Raw genomic sequence first — 13,419 nt, 5'->3', positions numbered from 1 at the left:
ATCCGGTTGTCTCACCTTCTCTCCGTGCCCCCAACACCCAAGCCCTGGCAGGCCTCCTGTCCTCTTTGCCCGGTCAGCTCCAACTTCAGGTCAAACTCAGACACCTCCTCTTCCAGGAAGGCTCCCAGCCCTTAGCAGAACTAGTCCCCCAGTGTGGTACTCCTGCTGTGTCTGGTACATTCCTGCGCCCCTCCAGGGCAGAGATCAGAATCATCTTTGGATGCCCAGAGCTCAGCTCAGGCTGAGCACTCCTGGGGGGCAGTGAATGTTTAAGGAAGACAGGCGGCCAGTCAGGAAGGTGGACAGGGAGCAGGAGCAGATCCTGCCTCCCGACTCCCTAGGTTGATGGACTCAGACAGGACCAGTCAGGACTCTGGGGAGCCCATCTCCTGTGTTTACGCAGCCACATGTGGAATGGCCAGCAGATGGCGTGCCTTGGCCAGTCCCGGTTAGAGGAAAACTAAGAGGTCACCTCATTCAGTTTCCCTCCTATGCAGATAGGAGAGGCCGGGGGCTCGCCTGACACTGAGCGTGAGAGCGCCGCCAAGAGGCCCCATAGCATCCCCTCCAGGAGCCTCCCTCGGTCCTCCCACCCATCCCACAGGCCTCAGCCCGCCTACCCCACACCCTTGGCTTCCTTCTCCCCTCCGTTCCTGCTCCCTCTCCTCTGCACCTCGAAGGCCTGGGCTCAGCCTCTGGCTCAAGGACAGGCAGCAACCTGGGCAGAGGGACACATGGGGGGCAGGAGTCCTGGGCTCCCCAGGCAGCTTGCCTGAGGGTGCAATATGGAAAACTTCGGCACAGCCCTCAGTGCAGCTGCGTCACAGCCCTGCCAGGGTGCCAGAAATGGCCTGCAGCTTCCTGAGGAGCCCTTCCGGGTGAATCTCCCCTAGAAAACACCCCCACTTCTGCAGGGTGGGCGAGGCCAGCCCAGCTGTGGGTCTGCAGGGACCAGGGCCAGGCATGGAGGTGGCCTCATGAACACAGGCTGCCTGAGTGCGTGCATGTAAGACAGCTCACACAGGAGTGCACAGCACTGAGGTACCACGTAGAGAATGAAAGCAGCACAAGCTGGTGTGCTGAATCAATAAAAATGGGTGCGCTGAGGGAGGCCCTCCCCCAGACCCCGGGTCCAGGCAGCACCCCTGACCATGTCAGGAACCGCCGTGCGCTCAGGAAGCACCCTCCCTGCAGACTCCGGATGGGGCTCCCCACACTGCTCCTGGGCATGGCCGTAGGGGGTCCTCAGAGGCCGAATGGAAGATGCTGACTTCCATGAACTTGAGTACAGACGCCCTTCAGAGAACAATAATAAAACCCCTTGGAAAATAAAAATATGACCACGGAAATCAAATTCAAAAGATAGGTTGAAAGACGAAGTCAAGAAAAACCCCCAGAAAGTAGAGGAAAAAGAGAAAACAACAGAGAAGGAAAAAATGACAAGACTAAAGCAGGAAGTTCAATTTCTGAATAACAAGAGTTCCAGAAAAAGAGAACAGAAAAAATATGGGTGGGGAAATAATGCAAAAAAAAAAAAAAAAAAATCCAGAACTAAGGACTTGAAAGCTTCACACAAAACAGGGGCGGGGAAGATCAACATATTTGCGAAATTTCAAAACGGCACCAGGAACAGATGGAAGAATCTGAAAGCTCGAGGTGGGGAGGAGTTCACAGGTCCCTCAAGAAGACTGGCGTCCAGCTTCTCCAAGTAACGATGAAGCTGGAAGACAACTGAGCAAATTCCCAGAATCCCCCGGAGAAAGGGTGCCCTGGAATTCACACCCACGGAACTCAAGTGAGCATGAAGCAGGACTAAGCGGAAAACGCAGCCTTGTATGTTCCCTTTCTTGAAGCTCCTGGTAGACGGGCTTCCCCCAAACAGGGAATAAACCAAGGAAAAGAAGCCGAGGGGTCAGGAAAGACCACCCAACCCGGGAGGGAGATAAAGCGCGCTTCAGGGTGATGGGGATGGGGGTTCACAGGTGTCAGCTGAGTCGTAAGCAGTCCATGTTTGGGCATGCATCCAGAGCGCTCTACAGGGAGGCCTGGAGGAGAGAGAAGGGGGAGGGGGAGGGAGGCAGGAAGCAGATTACTGAATGTATCTGAAGACATTTAGAAGAGATTTAAACTTCCATCAAAGAGCACGGAGTTATTCAAAGTTACATAGAAAACTATGCAAGTAAAAAAATGAGGCAATTCTTTTTTAAAAAAAATTCTTAAGCTGGGGCCAGCCCGGTGGTGTAGTGGTTAAGTTCGAGCCTCCACTTCTGTAGCCCGGGGTTCGCAGGTTCAGATCCTGGGCATGGACCTACACACTGCTCATCAAGCCATGCTGTGGCGGCATCCCACATAGAAAATAGAGGAAGATTGGCGCAGATGTTAGTTCAGGGTCAATCTTCCTCACCTAAAAAAAAAATTGTTAAGCTGTCCTAGAAAGGAGCTGTGATCACACATGCTAACCTGGGGTGGGACTATTTAGGGCAGGAGGCTCCTGGTTTTCTTAGCAAGTTTATAATTATTGTTTGACTTTTTAAATTATATCCATGTTTAAATTTAATTCTTAAAAGAAATTATTTGTTCAGTTTAGAAATGTAGGTGAAAATAAAAACATAATTCTGGAGAAAATCCCAATGGAAATTACAAAGAAAGCAACTGAGGACGATAATATCACCACCAAAGGGCTAGGGGTCCAAAGGCTCCAAGGAAAATGAAATCCTTACATGGCTGTCTGTGGAACTATACAAAACAAGAGCAAGCAAAGACTAAACAAGCCAGACTTTTGCAAAACGTATGACCAAATGTCGCCTCGGCCATGGGGCATCACCTTGGCCTGTGTGTCTTCCCAAAATACTCTTCAGGCATGAGGGCGAGTGGGGTGAGATTTGGCTCGGAGCTAAAGGCAGGCTGGTGGATGAGTCTTGAGGGAGGGGGAGAAGGTGCCTGGAGAGGTCCCTCTGCAGGGACTGGGCTGGCTCTGCCACTTAGACATCACCCAGGAGGCACTCCCAGAGGCAGCCATCCCTGTGTGGCACTTCTGCTGACCCAGGCCTTCAGGGAAGTCCTGTGTGCCTGTGAAGTGCTATATGAGGACTTAGGCTGGTGCTGATGGAGGACCACATGCCCCACCCCTGAGCCAGCTGGTACATCTGAGCCCCCGGGAGCATCCAACATCGGGGGTGGGCATGAGGAGTCCAGCAGAGGTCTAGCTCCAGATGAGGGCACGCCGGAGACCACCAGGGTCTATCTATAACAGCACCGGTGTGCCTGAGGGTGCCAGAAATGCCTCCAGGAGAGGCCCGTGGCAGAAGAGCAGCCACAGTGCACAGGCGGAGGTAGGACACAGGGATCACAGGGTAATGAGGAGAGGGGAGGGTTTTCACCATGGGCCAAGACAGAGGGACAGGGACCAGATTCACACTCCCACCAGAAATAACTTAAAAGGGACAATGTATATGAAACAACAGTTCACAGACATTGGAAATGGGGCAGGACAGGAGAAAGGACACAAATAAGGTGAGCCCCGTGATTTCCCAGCCTCCTGCCTGGAGAGAGGTGACAGGCTCAGCACAGGGAGCAGGAGCCCAGAGCAGCTCTCAGGTGTCCCTGCACACAGGAGACAGTCTGGTGAAGCTGAGGCTGCTCGAGGCCACAGGGTGACATCGGAGAGAAGAGAGCTGCACAGACCACGGCTCTGGAGCTCCACCAAGGGTCGCCTGGAGTCTTTAGCTGAAGGCAGATCACCCACAAAGGAAGGAAACTCCCTGAGGCTAGAGGGGGAGCTGCCCGGGGAGAGGATGGAAGCTGTCTGCATTTCATACTGTGCACACCCACATTCACAGCAGCATTACTCACAGCAGCCAAACAGTGGGAGCAACCCCAGTGTCCACGGATGGATGAAAGGATAAACAAACCAGTCCAACCACACAATGGAATATTGTTCAGCCTTAAAAAGGAAGGAAATTCTGACAAATGCTACAGCATGGATGAACCTGCAGGACGTGACGCTGAGTGAAGTGAACTAGTCACAAAAGGACAAATCCTGTCTGGTTCCACGCACATGAGGCCCCACAGGAGTCAAATCCACAGAGACAGAAAGTAGAATGCCGGGTGCCAGGGCCTGGGGGAGGGGCAAGGAAGAGTTGCTGTCCAATGGGGACAGAGTTCCAGTTTTGCCAAATGAACAGAGTTCTGGTGATGGATGGTGGTGATGGTTGCACAGCAATGTGAGTGTGCTTAATGCCACAGAACCGTACACTTAAAAATGGTTAAAAGAGTACATTTTATGTTATATATTTTTTCCCATAATTTTAAAAAACTTTTTTAAAAAAACATGCTGGGAATGGTGTGTGTTCCCACAACCAAAGAATAAGCCTCGTCATGCACAAGGCCTGGGGTAGACCACTCACAAGGATTGCCTCATTGCTGGGGAAATAGAATAAAATAGAATAAAAATTGAACTGGTCCTGCCTAAGAAAGCTTTAGCAATCCTCAAAACAATCAAACTCTCTAAAAGTAGCTTAACCATGTCCCAGAACAAGGCCCACAGATATTTATAGGATGCAAAATTACCCAGCGCCCAACCATGTCAAAGTCACAATGTTTGGCAACCAATCAAAGATTACTAGGCATGCAAAGAAACAGAAAACTGCACAACACAGAGAAAAATCAGTCAATAGAAACAGACCCAGAAATGATGCAGATGATAAAATTAGTACATAAGAACATGAAAACTATTTCATAACTATATTTTATCATATGTTCAGGAAGATTTAGGACAGCTTGAATACATTAAGTAGAAATACGGAAACTTTCTTAATATAAAACAGACCCAATCAAATATAATGTCCAGGATGAAAATTACACTGATGGGATTAATAGCAAATTAGGCACTGCAGAAAAAGAAATTCTTTAGAAAGAAATAGAAACACAGAGAAAACAAGACTATAAACAATGAGCAGAACTTGGGACAATCTCAAGTGGCCAGTAGACACCTGACCTTAAGAAACCAGAAAAGTTGGGGCTAGCCCAATGGCGTAGTGGTTAAGTTTACGGCTCCACTTCAGGAGCCCAGGGTTCACGAGTTTGGATCCCGGGCACAGACCTACACACTGCTCATCAAGCCATGCTGTGGTGGCATCCCACATACAAAAAAATAGAGGAAGATTGGCCCAGATATTAGTTCAAGGCCAATCTTCCTCATACACACACACAAAAAAGCAGAAAGCAGAAAAGCAAAATAAATAAAACCCAAAGTTAGGAGAAGAAGGGAAATGACAGAGATCAGACTGGAAATCAATGACACAGAAAACAGAAAAATAATAGAGAAAATTAATCAAATCAAAAGCTGGTTCTTTCAGATGATCAATAGGAATTATAAACCTCTAGCCAGGCTGATCAGGAAAAAAGAGAGAAAACACAAATCACCAATACTAAGAATAAGAGATGGGATATTGCCACAGACTCTACAAATGTTAAAAGGATAATAATGAAGTATTACACGTAACTTTATACAATGTGACAAGTTAGACTAAGTAAACAAACTCCTTGAAAGATGCAAGCTACTAAAACTAACTCAAGAAGAAATAGATATCCTGAATAGTCCTATATCTATCAAAGATATTGAATTTGCAGTTGAAAACCTTCCAATACAGAAAACTCTGGGGGTGGGGAAAAGAGGAACGTATCTCAAGGCCAAGTGAACCCCATTGGGGTGGGGGGTCTGCTGGTTATCTTGATCGTGCGATGGCTTCATGGATGTACGCGCACATCGAAAGTCATCAATTGGGGGCCGGCTCAGTAGTGTAGTGGTTAAGTCCACATGCTCCGCTTCGGCAGCCCAGGGTTCGCCAGTTCGGATCCCAGGCGCAGACCTAGCACTGCTCATCAAGCCACACTGTGGCAGCATCCCACATACAAAATGCAGGAAGAGTGGCACAGATGTTAGCTCAGTGACAATCTTCCTCAAGCAAAAAGAGGAAGATTGGCAACAGATGTTAGCTCAGGGACAGTCTTCCTCACACAAAAAAAGTCTCAATTGTACCTTTAAATATGTTCACCTTACAATATGTCAACTATACCTCTATAAACCGAAAAAAAAAATAGAGAGAAGGCTGATGCCCAAATAGTGGAGGGCTCAAGGAAAGATTTCATGGACGTGTCCTCTGCCACCCATGTCCCCCACCCCCGCCCCTGCAGCCTCTCAGAACCACAGCAGATGATCAGAGAGCCAGGCACAGCTGGCCCCAGAGGGCACCCAGAGGGGACAGAGCTGTTTTCTCACAGGGCTCACCAGGTCACCGAGGGTGTGGGGAAAGTAAGGAAGAGTCCCCTGTCCTTCCCTCTCTATGGTCATTCGCAACAGCAAAGGCATGTGGAATCTCACTCTCGTGTGTGCTCACACGATTGCTGGTGCCAGCTGATAAGATTTTATGCAGATATCTCGGTTTTACCTTATCATTTTTTTGCATTATCATTGTTGTCATCAGTTACATTATATGGCAAAAGGGAATTAAGGTGGCACATGCAATTAAGGTTGCCAAGCAGCTGATCTTAAGACAGGGCGAGTACCTGGGGTTTTCCAGGTGGTCCCAATTTAACTGAACCCTTCAAAGTGGAAGAAGGGGAGGTAGCCTGGCCCGAGCCCCAGAGGGCTGTCCGTGCAGTAGGGGCTCGAGCAGGGATGCGGGGGGACACAGGGGCTGACAGTCAGGCAGTTTCTGTTCTGGGCTCCGCTGCCCTGGGGATCACAAGCCCAGGACATCCCTGAAAGCCACAGGTTCGAGGCTGTGCCTCCCTGTCTTCTAACTCTTTTCCTCTTGCTGAGGTCTGCTACCTAAGACAGCGGTTCTCAGCCTCGGGTTCCATCACAACCAGCCAGAGCGCGATAGAGACACAGATCCCCAGCCCACTCTGCTCCCAGAGCCCCAGTGCTCTTCGCCAGCCCTCCCAGCGACTGGAACCGCTCACTCAGAGTACTGGTTCAGAGACTTTAATAGAGACCAAAATAACAGCACCTTTAAAAAGATAGGTTTATTTCTCTTGTGAAAAAGACAAGCTGGTAAATGGTCCAAGGCGCTAAGGCAGTGTGTTCCCCGAGCTGGTCCAGGGCAGGGTGACGAACTGCCCCAGTTTGCCCCTGGCACAGAGGGTGCTCCTAGGACACGGGGCTTTCAGCGCTAAAACCAGAAACCCAGGCAAACCGGAGTGGCCCTCCATCTGCACAGCCAGAGCAGGCTCAGCAGCACAGTGGCCTAGTTCCGCCTGAAAAGGGAAAGAGGAAGCAGGGGCAGACAGTGTCCCCCAGGGTCAGGCCTGAAGTCACGGCTGCCCTTGCTGCCCACACTGGGCAGGGCCCCACGCTAGCAGCCTAGGGGGCCACATGCCCAGCTAACACACAGGGCTTCCACTACTGAAGAGAATGGGTACTGGGGACCCTTGGCATCCTGTGCTGGGGTGAGCAGGTGGAGAGGGGAGAGGCTGGGAGTCAGGGGGCAGCGTAGGGAAAGGCAGGGCTTGTCACTGCAGAGTAGGAGCTACCTGCCCTCCTGGACCCCAGGGACCAAGGGACCCTGTTGTGAGACCCCATCCCATTGCCACCTGTGCAGGAGGACCAGATTAAGCTGGGGCCTTCCCCACACCCACCCTCCCACCATGAGGTAACACTGTCCCGGGACAAGCTCCAGCTCTGCCCCATGGCACTCTGGGAGTTTGGCAGCATCCTCTCAGTGGACCCTCCAGGAAGCCCTGTGAGGTCGGAACCACCACTCCTCTTTGCAGAGGAAGAAATGGGTGCTCTGAGGATGCAGGGCTGGCCAAGGACTCGCTTATGGGCGACAGGGCTGGGATTTGAACCCACAATTGACCTCAGTCTGTGCCAGGATGAGGAGAGAGGGTGAAGAGAGGGTCCTCCATCACTCCAACCCCTAAGCTCTCCAACCCTGCTCCTCCCCGTGGCCAGAGCCTCCGGCCAGGCATGGGTCACGGCCAGCCAGGGGACCAGAATGGGTAAGGCTGGAAGCAGGCAGAAGCCAGTTGCAACTGGGGCCCCAGGGACCAAGTCTTCTCCACAGCCTGGCTCCTTGAGGGGACTGGCGCAGGTAGGTGGCAGGGTCTGCTGGGTCCTAGAGCTGTCCCTTCCCCGGCTAAGAGAAGGCTGATGGCAGGTTCTGGGGACTTGCTGGAAGACCAAAGCGCCAGGGGGAGGGCTGAGGCCGGAAGCCGAGCCCAGGATGGGGACCTGGCCACGCCCCACCCCAACTATCTTCATTTCTATTCCTCTGGGGTCGGAAGGAGGTGGGAAAGACTACAACAAGGCCTGGGGGGAGAAAGAAAGGCCAGCCAGCCCCCGGACACGGAGAAGCTTTGGAACACACCTCCACTTCCATCAATCTGTAATGTATATATTCACACCCTACCAAATGATTCCCAGCTGCAGAATAGGGAGCACCCCATATGCCCCCACCTGAGCCCCAGGAGGGGAGCCCCTCTTACTGAGCTGCTGAGGGACCCGGCAGATGGAGCAGGGAGAACCCTGTAGAATGAAATCGCCACCAAGTGGCCGTGGGGGTCTGGGGCAGCATCGTTGCTACCCCTCAGAGCACCATAGACCCGAGAAGCGGCCGCAGTGGAGTTTGCTGGGCAAAGGGGGAAGGTGCTGGCCTGAGGGTGGACCCTTCTCCCAGGATCATGACCCCCTCCCTGTGGGCTGCCAGGGGGCCACAGCCTGGGCCGGGGCCAGGTCCTCCTGCAGTCACGGCTCTCCCAGCACAGCCCTCCACATTACTTCTCTGTCCTCACAGCAGGGGGAGGGGAGGGGCATCCCCTGCCACGCCTATGTGCAGGTGGGGCTCAGAGAGGGCAGGGGACTGGCCCAAGGCCGCCCAGGTGGGCAGTGCCCTAGTGGGCCTCAAACCCAGGCCTGTCTGACCCGCCACCCAGGCTGCTCTGCACCCCCCTAAACACTGGGTCACGGAGGCAGGGACCTGAGGGTAACCCTCTTCTGCCCAGAGGGTGTGGCCAGACCGTCAGGCTAGGCAGGCTCGGGGCAGGTCAGCCTCATCTCCCAGGCAGAAGCGACCTGCCTGAGGGAGGTGGCATGGAAGGACCCTTTGCTGAGCCCCTCCCAAGGCCAGCCCCTCCCAGGCCTTCACACACAGGCTCCCACCACCTCCCACAAGGTCTCTCCCGCGGGCGAGCGCTCGCAGGACGCGCTTCGCAGGGGGTCCTGAGGCCCCAGGAGGGACCCTCTGGCCCAGGACGTCCGGTTTCCAGGGCTGCGGGCCCGTCTCCACTGCCGAGGGCGTGGCCGCACCGCTTTCTCCCCTCCGGCAGCTTCTGCCCTCGGGTCCTTCGTTCATTCCACAGGCTCTCATGGGCCCCTGCGCTCGCCCCCCGCCCCGGGCCCTCTGTGAAGGGAAGGCCCCCGCTGTCCAGCCCAGGCTCTCTGCCCGCGAGCCGCCGCCAAACCGACGAGCTCCTCTCCGGAGGGCGCGGCGCCCGCCGCTCCAGCTCCCGGGAAGCGGGGCAAGGAGCGCTCCTTCTCCCCGCGGGGCCCCGCCAGGTCCCGGCTGGGAATTCGGCGGAGTTTCGAGAAGGGTGGGGGCCCTCGGGTGCAGGAGGGCGGCGGTGGCGTCTCCAGGCCGGCAAGGCTCCAGGAGCGTGGGCCGGCCCGGCGCGCCCGCACCGCAGCGGGTCTCCGCGCTGGACGCCGCCACGGCCGGCCACCTCCCGGCGGCTCGCGGGCGGCTCGGCCGGACTGGAGGGCGCGGAGCCGCGGCCGAGGGCTCCTCCCAGGCGGTCCCCGGCGCGTCCCTGACCCTCGCCCTCACCCCGGGCCGCGCGCGGGACGCCCGGTCGCGGTCGCTGTCGCTGTCGCCGCCGCAGCCAGGCCCGCCGGGTCTAGTGGTCCTAAACATTTCACAATTGCGCTACAGAACTGTTGAACTGTTAAGAACCACTGGACCCGGCGCGCGTCCGCGCTCCGCCGCGCTGTGGAGAGAAAGCCGCCGCCGGGGAGCCCTGCCCTGCGCTCCGCTCGCCGTCCGGCCGTGCGCCCCGCGGCCCCCGGACGCCCCGGCCTGGCGCAGGGGGAGCGCGGCCGCCGGCCCCGGCCCGGCCCAGCCCGCGCCGCGCCCGCCGAGCCCCCGCGAGCGCAGACGGCCCGCGGCCCCGCGTGGCCCGGCGGCTGCGTCCGTGCGGCGGCGGCCAGCGCCGCGGCGCCTTTTAAGCGGTGGGGCCGCCCTCCCCCGCCACCGGAATGCGCCCGCGCTGCGCCGGCCCGACCGGTTTTTCCGGGCCAGGCGGCTCCCGGGCCGGCTGGTCGCGCGGCGGGTCGTCCGGGGCCCCAGTACCTGCTCGGCGCGCCCGCGCGGGGGTGGCCCTGACTCACCGGCCTCCCGGCCCCGCCCGGCGCCCCCGCCTCGGGCGCACAGCCTGGGAGCCCCTGGGGGCCGCACCCGCACTGTCTCGCCTGGGACCCGGCGCCCAGACTCACTGCGGAAAGGGGGTGTGACACTGGCCGAGCTGGTGCCCAGGGCGGCCCCGGCAGGTGAGGACCAGAGCCGGCAAGAGCCCAGGCCCCGGTTCCGTCTATGGGTGGGGGCTGGTCACGCCCATCCCCGTCCCTCTCACTTCAAAGGGAACTTCGTGGGAGGGGGGAAGGGGGGATAAAGAGAAAGTGAAACTAGAGGGAGGGAGCGAACGCTCCCAGCAAGTTTCTGGTTCTTCTCGGAGGTTGAGGAGGGCAGCGCCCCACACTTCCCACTAGGGCCCACATTGGGAGCCCATCCTGACCCCTTACTCTGCACACTGGGGGTGCCCACCCTGCCACCCTCTCCTCCAAGCAGGGCCAGAGCCCTGCCCCCCCCCACCACACACACCCCCAGGCACACTGGCCTCCCCTCTTAGTCACCTGGGGATGTTGGGGCCTGACTAGGGAGGCTCGGGGACTCTGTTACAGGCAGCTGCCTGCTTGGGGCAAATGGGGGCTAGTGGGGGCTTCAAGCTTGAGGAAAGAAACTTTGGAGGAGTGTGGCCCCTAAAGTCCTCAGCCCACTTCTTGAGCCCCTGGTGCAGCCGCATGGGGGTGGACAACCGGGTAGTCATAATCCTTCAGCTAAGTCCAAGGCAGCCCCACAGGCACGCCCGGCCAGCAGAAGACCAGTGTCCTCTCGGCTCAGAACCTCAGGTTGGTCCCAGGCCAGGACGCAGCTGCCAGGTTGTGATGGACCCCCCCAGGCATGTCCACACATGCCACATGTGGCTCCCTCTCACCACCACCCTGATTAGTGAGTAGCAAAGGTTTTATTTCCATTTTGCAGTTGGGGAAACTGAGGCATAGAGAGGGGCAGTGATTTCTCGGAGGTTAAACAGTTCTCAGTGGTGGAGCTGGGACTCCACACCCGGCATCTCTGCTGAGTCTGTAGGCCAGAGAGTCTGTGTGTGAGGTCAAGTGCGGGGGCAGAGGGACACATCTGAGGGACACAGAGGTGTGTGACCCAGAAGAGGAACTTGGGAATTCCTCCTCCTCACCACCACCACCACCACCATGGAGGCCAGAAGAACCCACCTCTCCTGTCCCCGATTCTAAGCCCTGGTCCAGCCCAATCCAGGGCAGACCCGTCCTTACACACTGTCACTATCTCCAGCATCAGAGGGGACTGGTGACACAGGGGAGGAAGGTGACAAGCACAAGCACCTGTGGCTCCCAATTGCAGCAGGAGGTATCAAGGTGTGACCAGAAGGGGAACTTCCTATCACGAAAGAGAAATCGAGTTCCCTGTAGCTGTGGGTGGGGGAGCCCTGGGGGGCCCTGTCTGGGAAGTCTGATTTTATGATGAAAATGCTGGGAAAAGGTAGATAGCTGCCTAAATGTGGAGATGTTTTCTGAGATAACCCTGAGGTCCTGGTGATTTGAGATGGGCTGGAGGCCTCATCCAGAGGGAAATTACTGGGTGTGGGCCATGCAGCTCTCCTCTGCGGAGTCTGCTCCCCCCGAGACCCCGTGGGGCTCAGGGGACTCCCCCGCGCTTATCCAGCACTCGCTGTGCCAAGCCTGGCTCCCCTGTCCCATGCCAGCCCCATGCCATGTCTCCCAGTGGCACTGCCTTTCAGAGGGGAGGAGGCTGCCCTCGTGCCAGGCAGGCTCACAGTCCAGCTCCGCCATGTGCCAGCGTGGAACCCGGAGCACAGCCCTGGGCCTGAGCTTCCTCCTCTGTGACATGAGAAGGAAGATGAAGCAACACCCTCTCAGGGGTGTAGCGGACGACAAGCCAGCACAGGCAGAAAGTGAGCCTCCAGCACTGTCATCTGCGGCTGCTCCCTCTCACATGGTGCGGTGCGCCTGGGAGCCCAGCAGCCCTTTCGCTCCCCTGGTGCTACTCTGACTCTCCGAGGAGCTAACTTACCGGGCCAGGCTGGCCTCTCCCCAAGGAACACAAAATGACCCCTAAACATGTGCCCGCGACTTGCCAGAGCGTTCAGAGACGCGTGCCCAGCCCAGAAGCTGCTCACGGTAGGGCTCTGTGTCCCACAAGCACGTGGAGGAGCCCAGCCCTGGTGGGGAGCTGCCCCCACCTGTCTGGCTGGCGGAAGCTTCTCCTCGGCCATCAGTGACCCACCTGGGGAAACCAGCTCAGCATGTGCTGTCCACGGGCCACTCAGGAGACAGCGGGCATGCTACACCGGCAGGTTGGCACCCGCTCTGGGAGGGTGCTGCCACCTCGGGTAACAGGAGCCACCTGCGGCTTTCACAACCTGGGGCTCCACGGGGCCTGGGAGAAGTGACGAGTGTGGCGTGGCCATGAGTGACAGACTCTGGCCTTCTCCAGTCCCTCGGGAGCCGAGCTGAAGGGGGTGGGTGCCTCCTGTGAGCTGCTGTATGAGGGAGCCCCGGAGAGGACAGGGAGGTGCAGTGATCTGCCGTGGGACCCGAGAGGTGGCCTTATCCCTCCTCGCCTCCATTGGGCATTTGTCCGACTCCCATTGCCTCCCCTATGGCCTTCTGAGGGTCCCAGCCCACTAGCAACAGCAGGGGATCCTGGCTCGTGAGCCTCTGCACCCCCCACTCATGGGCCCCCACTCATCAGGGTGTGGGGCAAAGGTTCCCCAAGACTTGCCATGCTTATGTGGCATTACCTGGTTGTGCAAGGCCCAGGCACACCCGTGTCTGGGCGAGAATCTGGAAGGCTGCCAGCCAAGGTGCCAGCCCGGGCCTGGGAACCAGGCTGAGAAGCCTGCAGGTGCGGGTGGAGCCGCCTCCAGCCCGGCCCACCTAGGAGAGGCCCCAGCTGCACAGTGGATGCCAAAGACAAGCTCTTGGGGTCACACTTTTGCCCAATATCTACAGGGCACATGCCCTCAGGCTGCTCTCTCCTGAGCCCCCAGCCCAGGGCCCAATGGACAAACGGATGGGAATCCTCA

The 13,419-nt window shown here is 57.0% G+C and overlaps 1 long non-coding RNA gene across 1 annotated transcript; it reads left to right on the top strand.

The window, feature by feature from the left end:
• Positions 1 to 10,374: 10,374 nt before the first annotated feature.
• On the top strand, positions 10,375 to 11,855 carry LOC111770479 (uncharacterized). The gene is made up of 3 exons (XR_002803759.2): positions 10,375 to 10,546; positions 11,137 to 11,285; positions 11,646 to 11,855. It is a non-coding gene; the product is annotated as an uncharacterized lncRNA (long non-coding RNA).
• Positions 11,856 to 13,419: the final 1,564 nt, after the last annotated feature.

The sequence above is a fragment of the Equus caballus genome, chromosome 24 (assembly GCF_041296265.1).
Source record: "Equus caballus isolate H_3958 breed thoroughbred chromosome 24, TB-T2T, whole genome shotgun sequence".
NCBI classification, from domain to species: Eukaryota; Metazoa; Chordata; class Mammalia; order Perissodactyla; family Equidae; genus Equus; species Equus caballus.
Note: the sequence above shows the minus strand (reverse complement) of the source record. Positions and strands in the feature narration are given on the sequence as shown.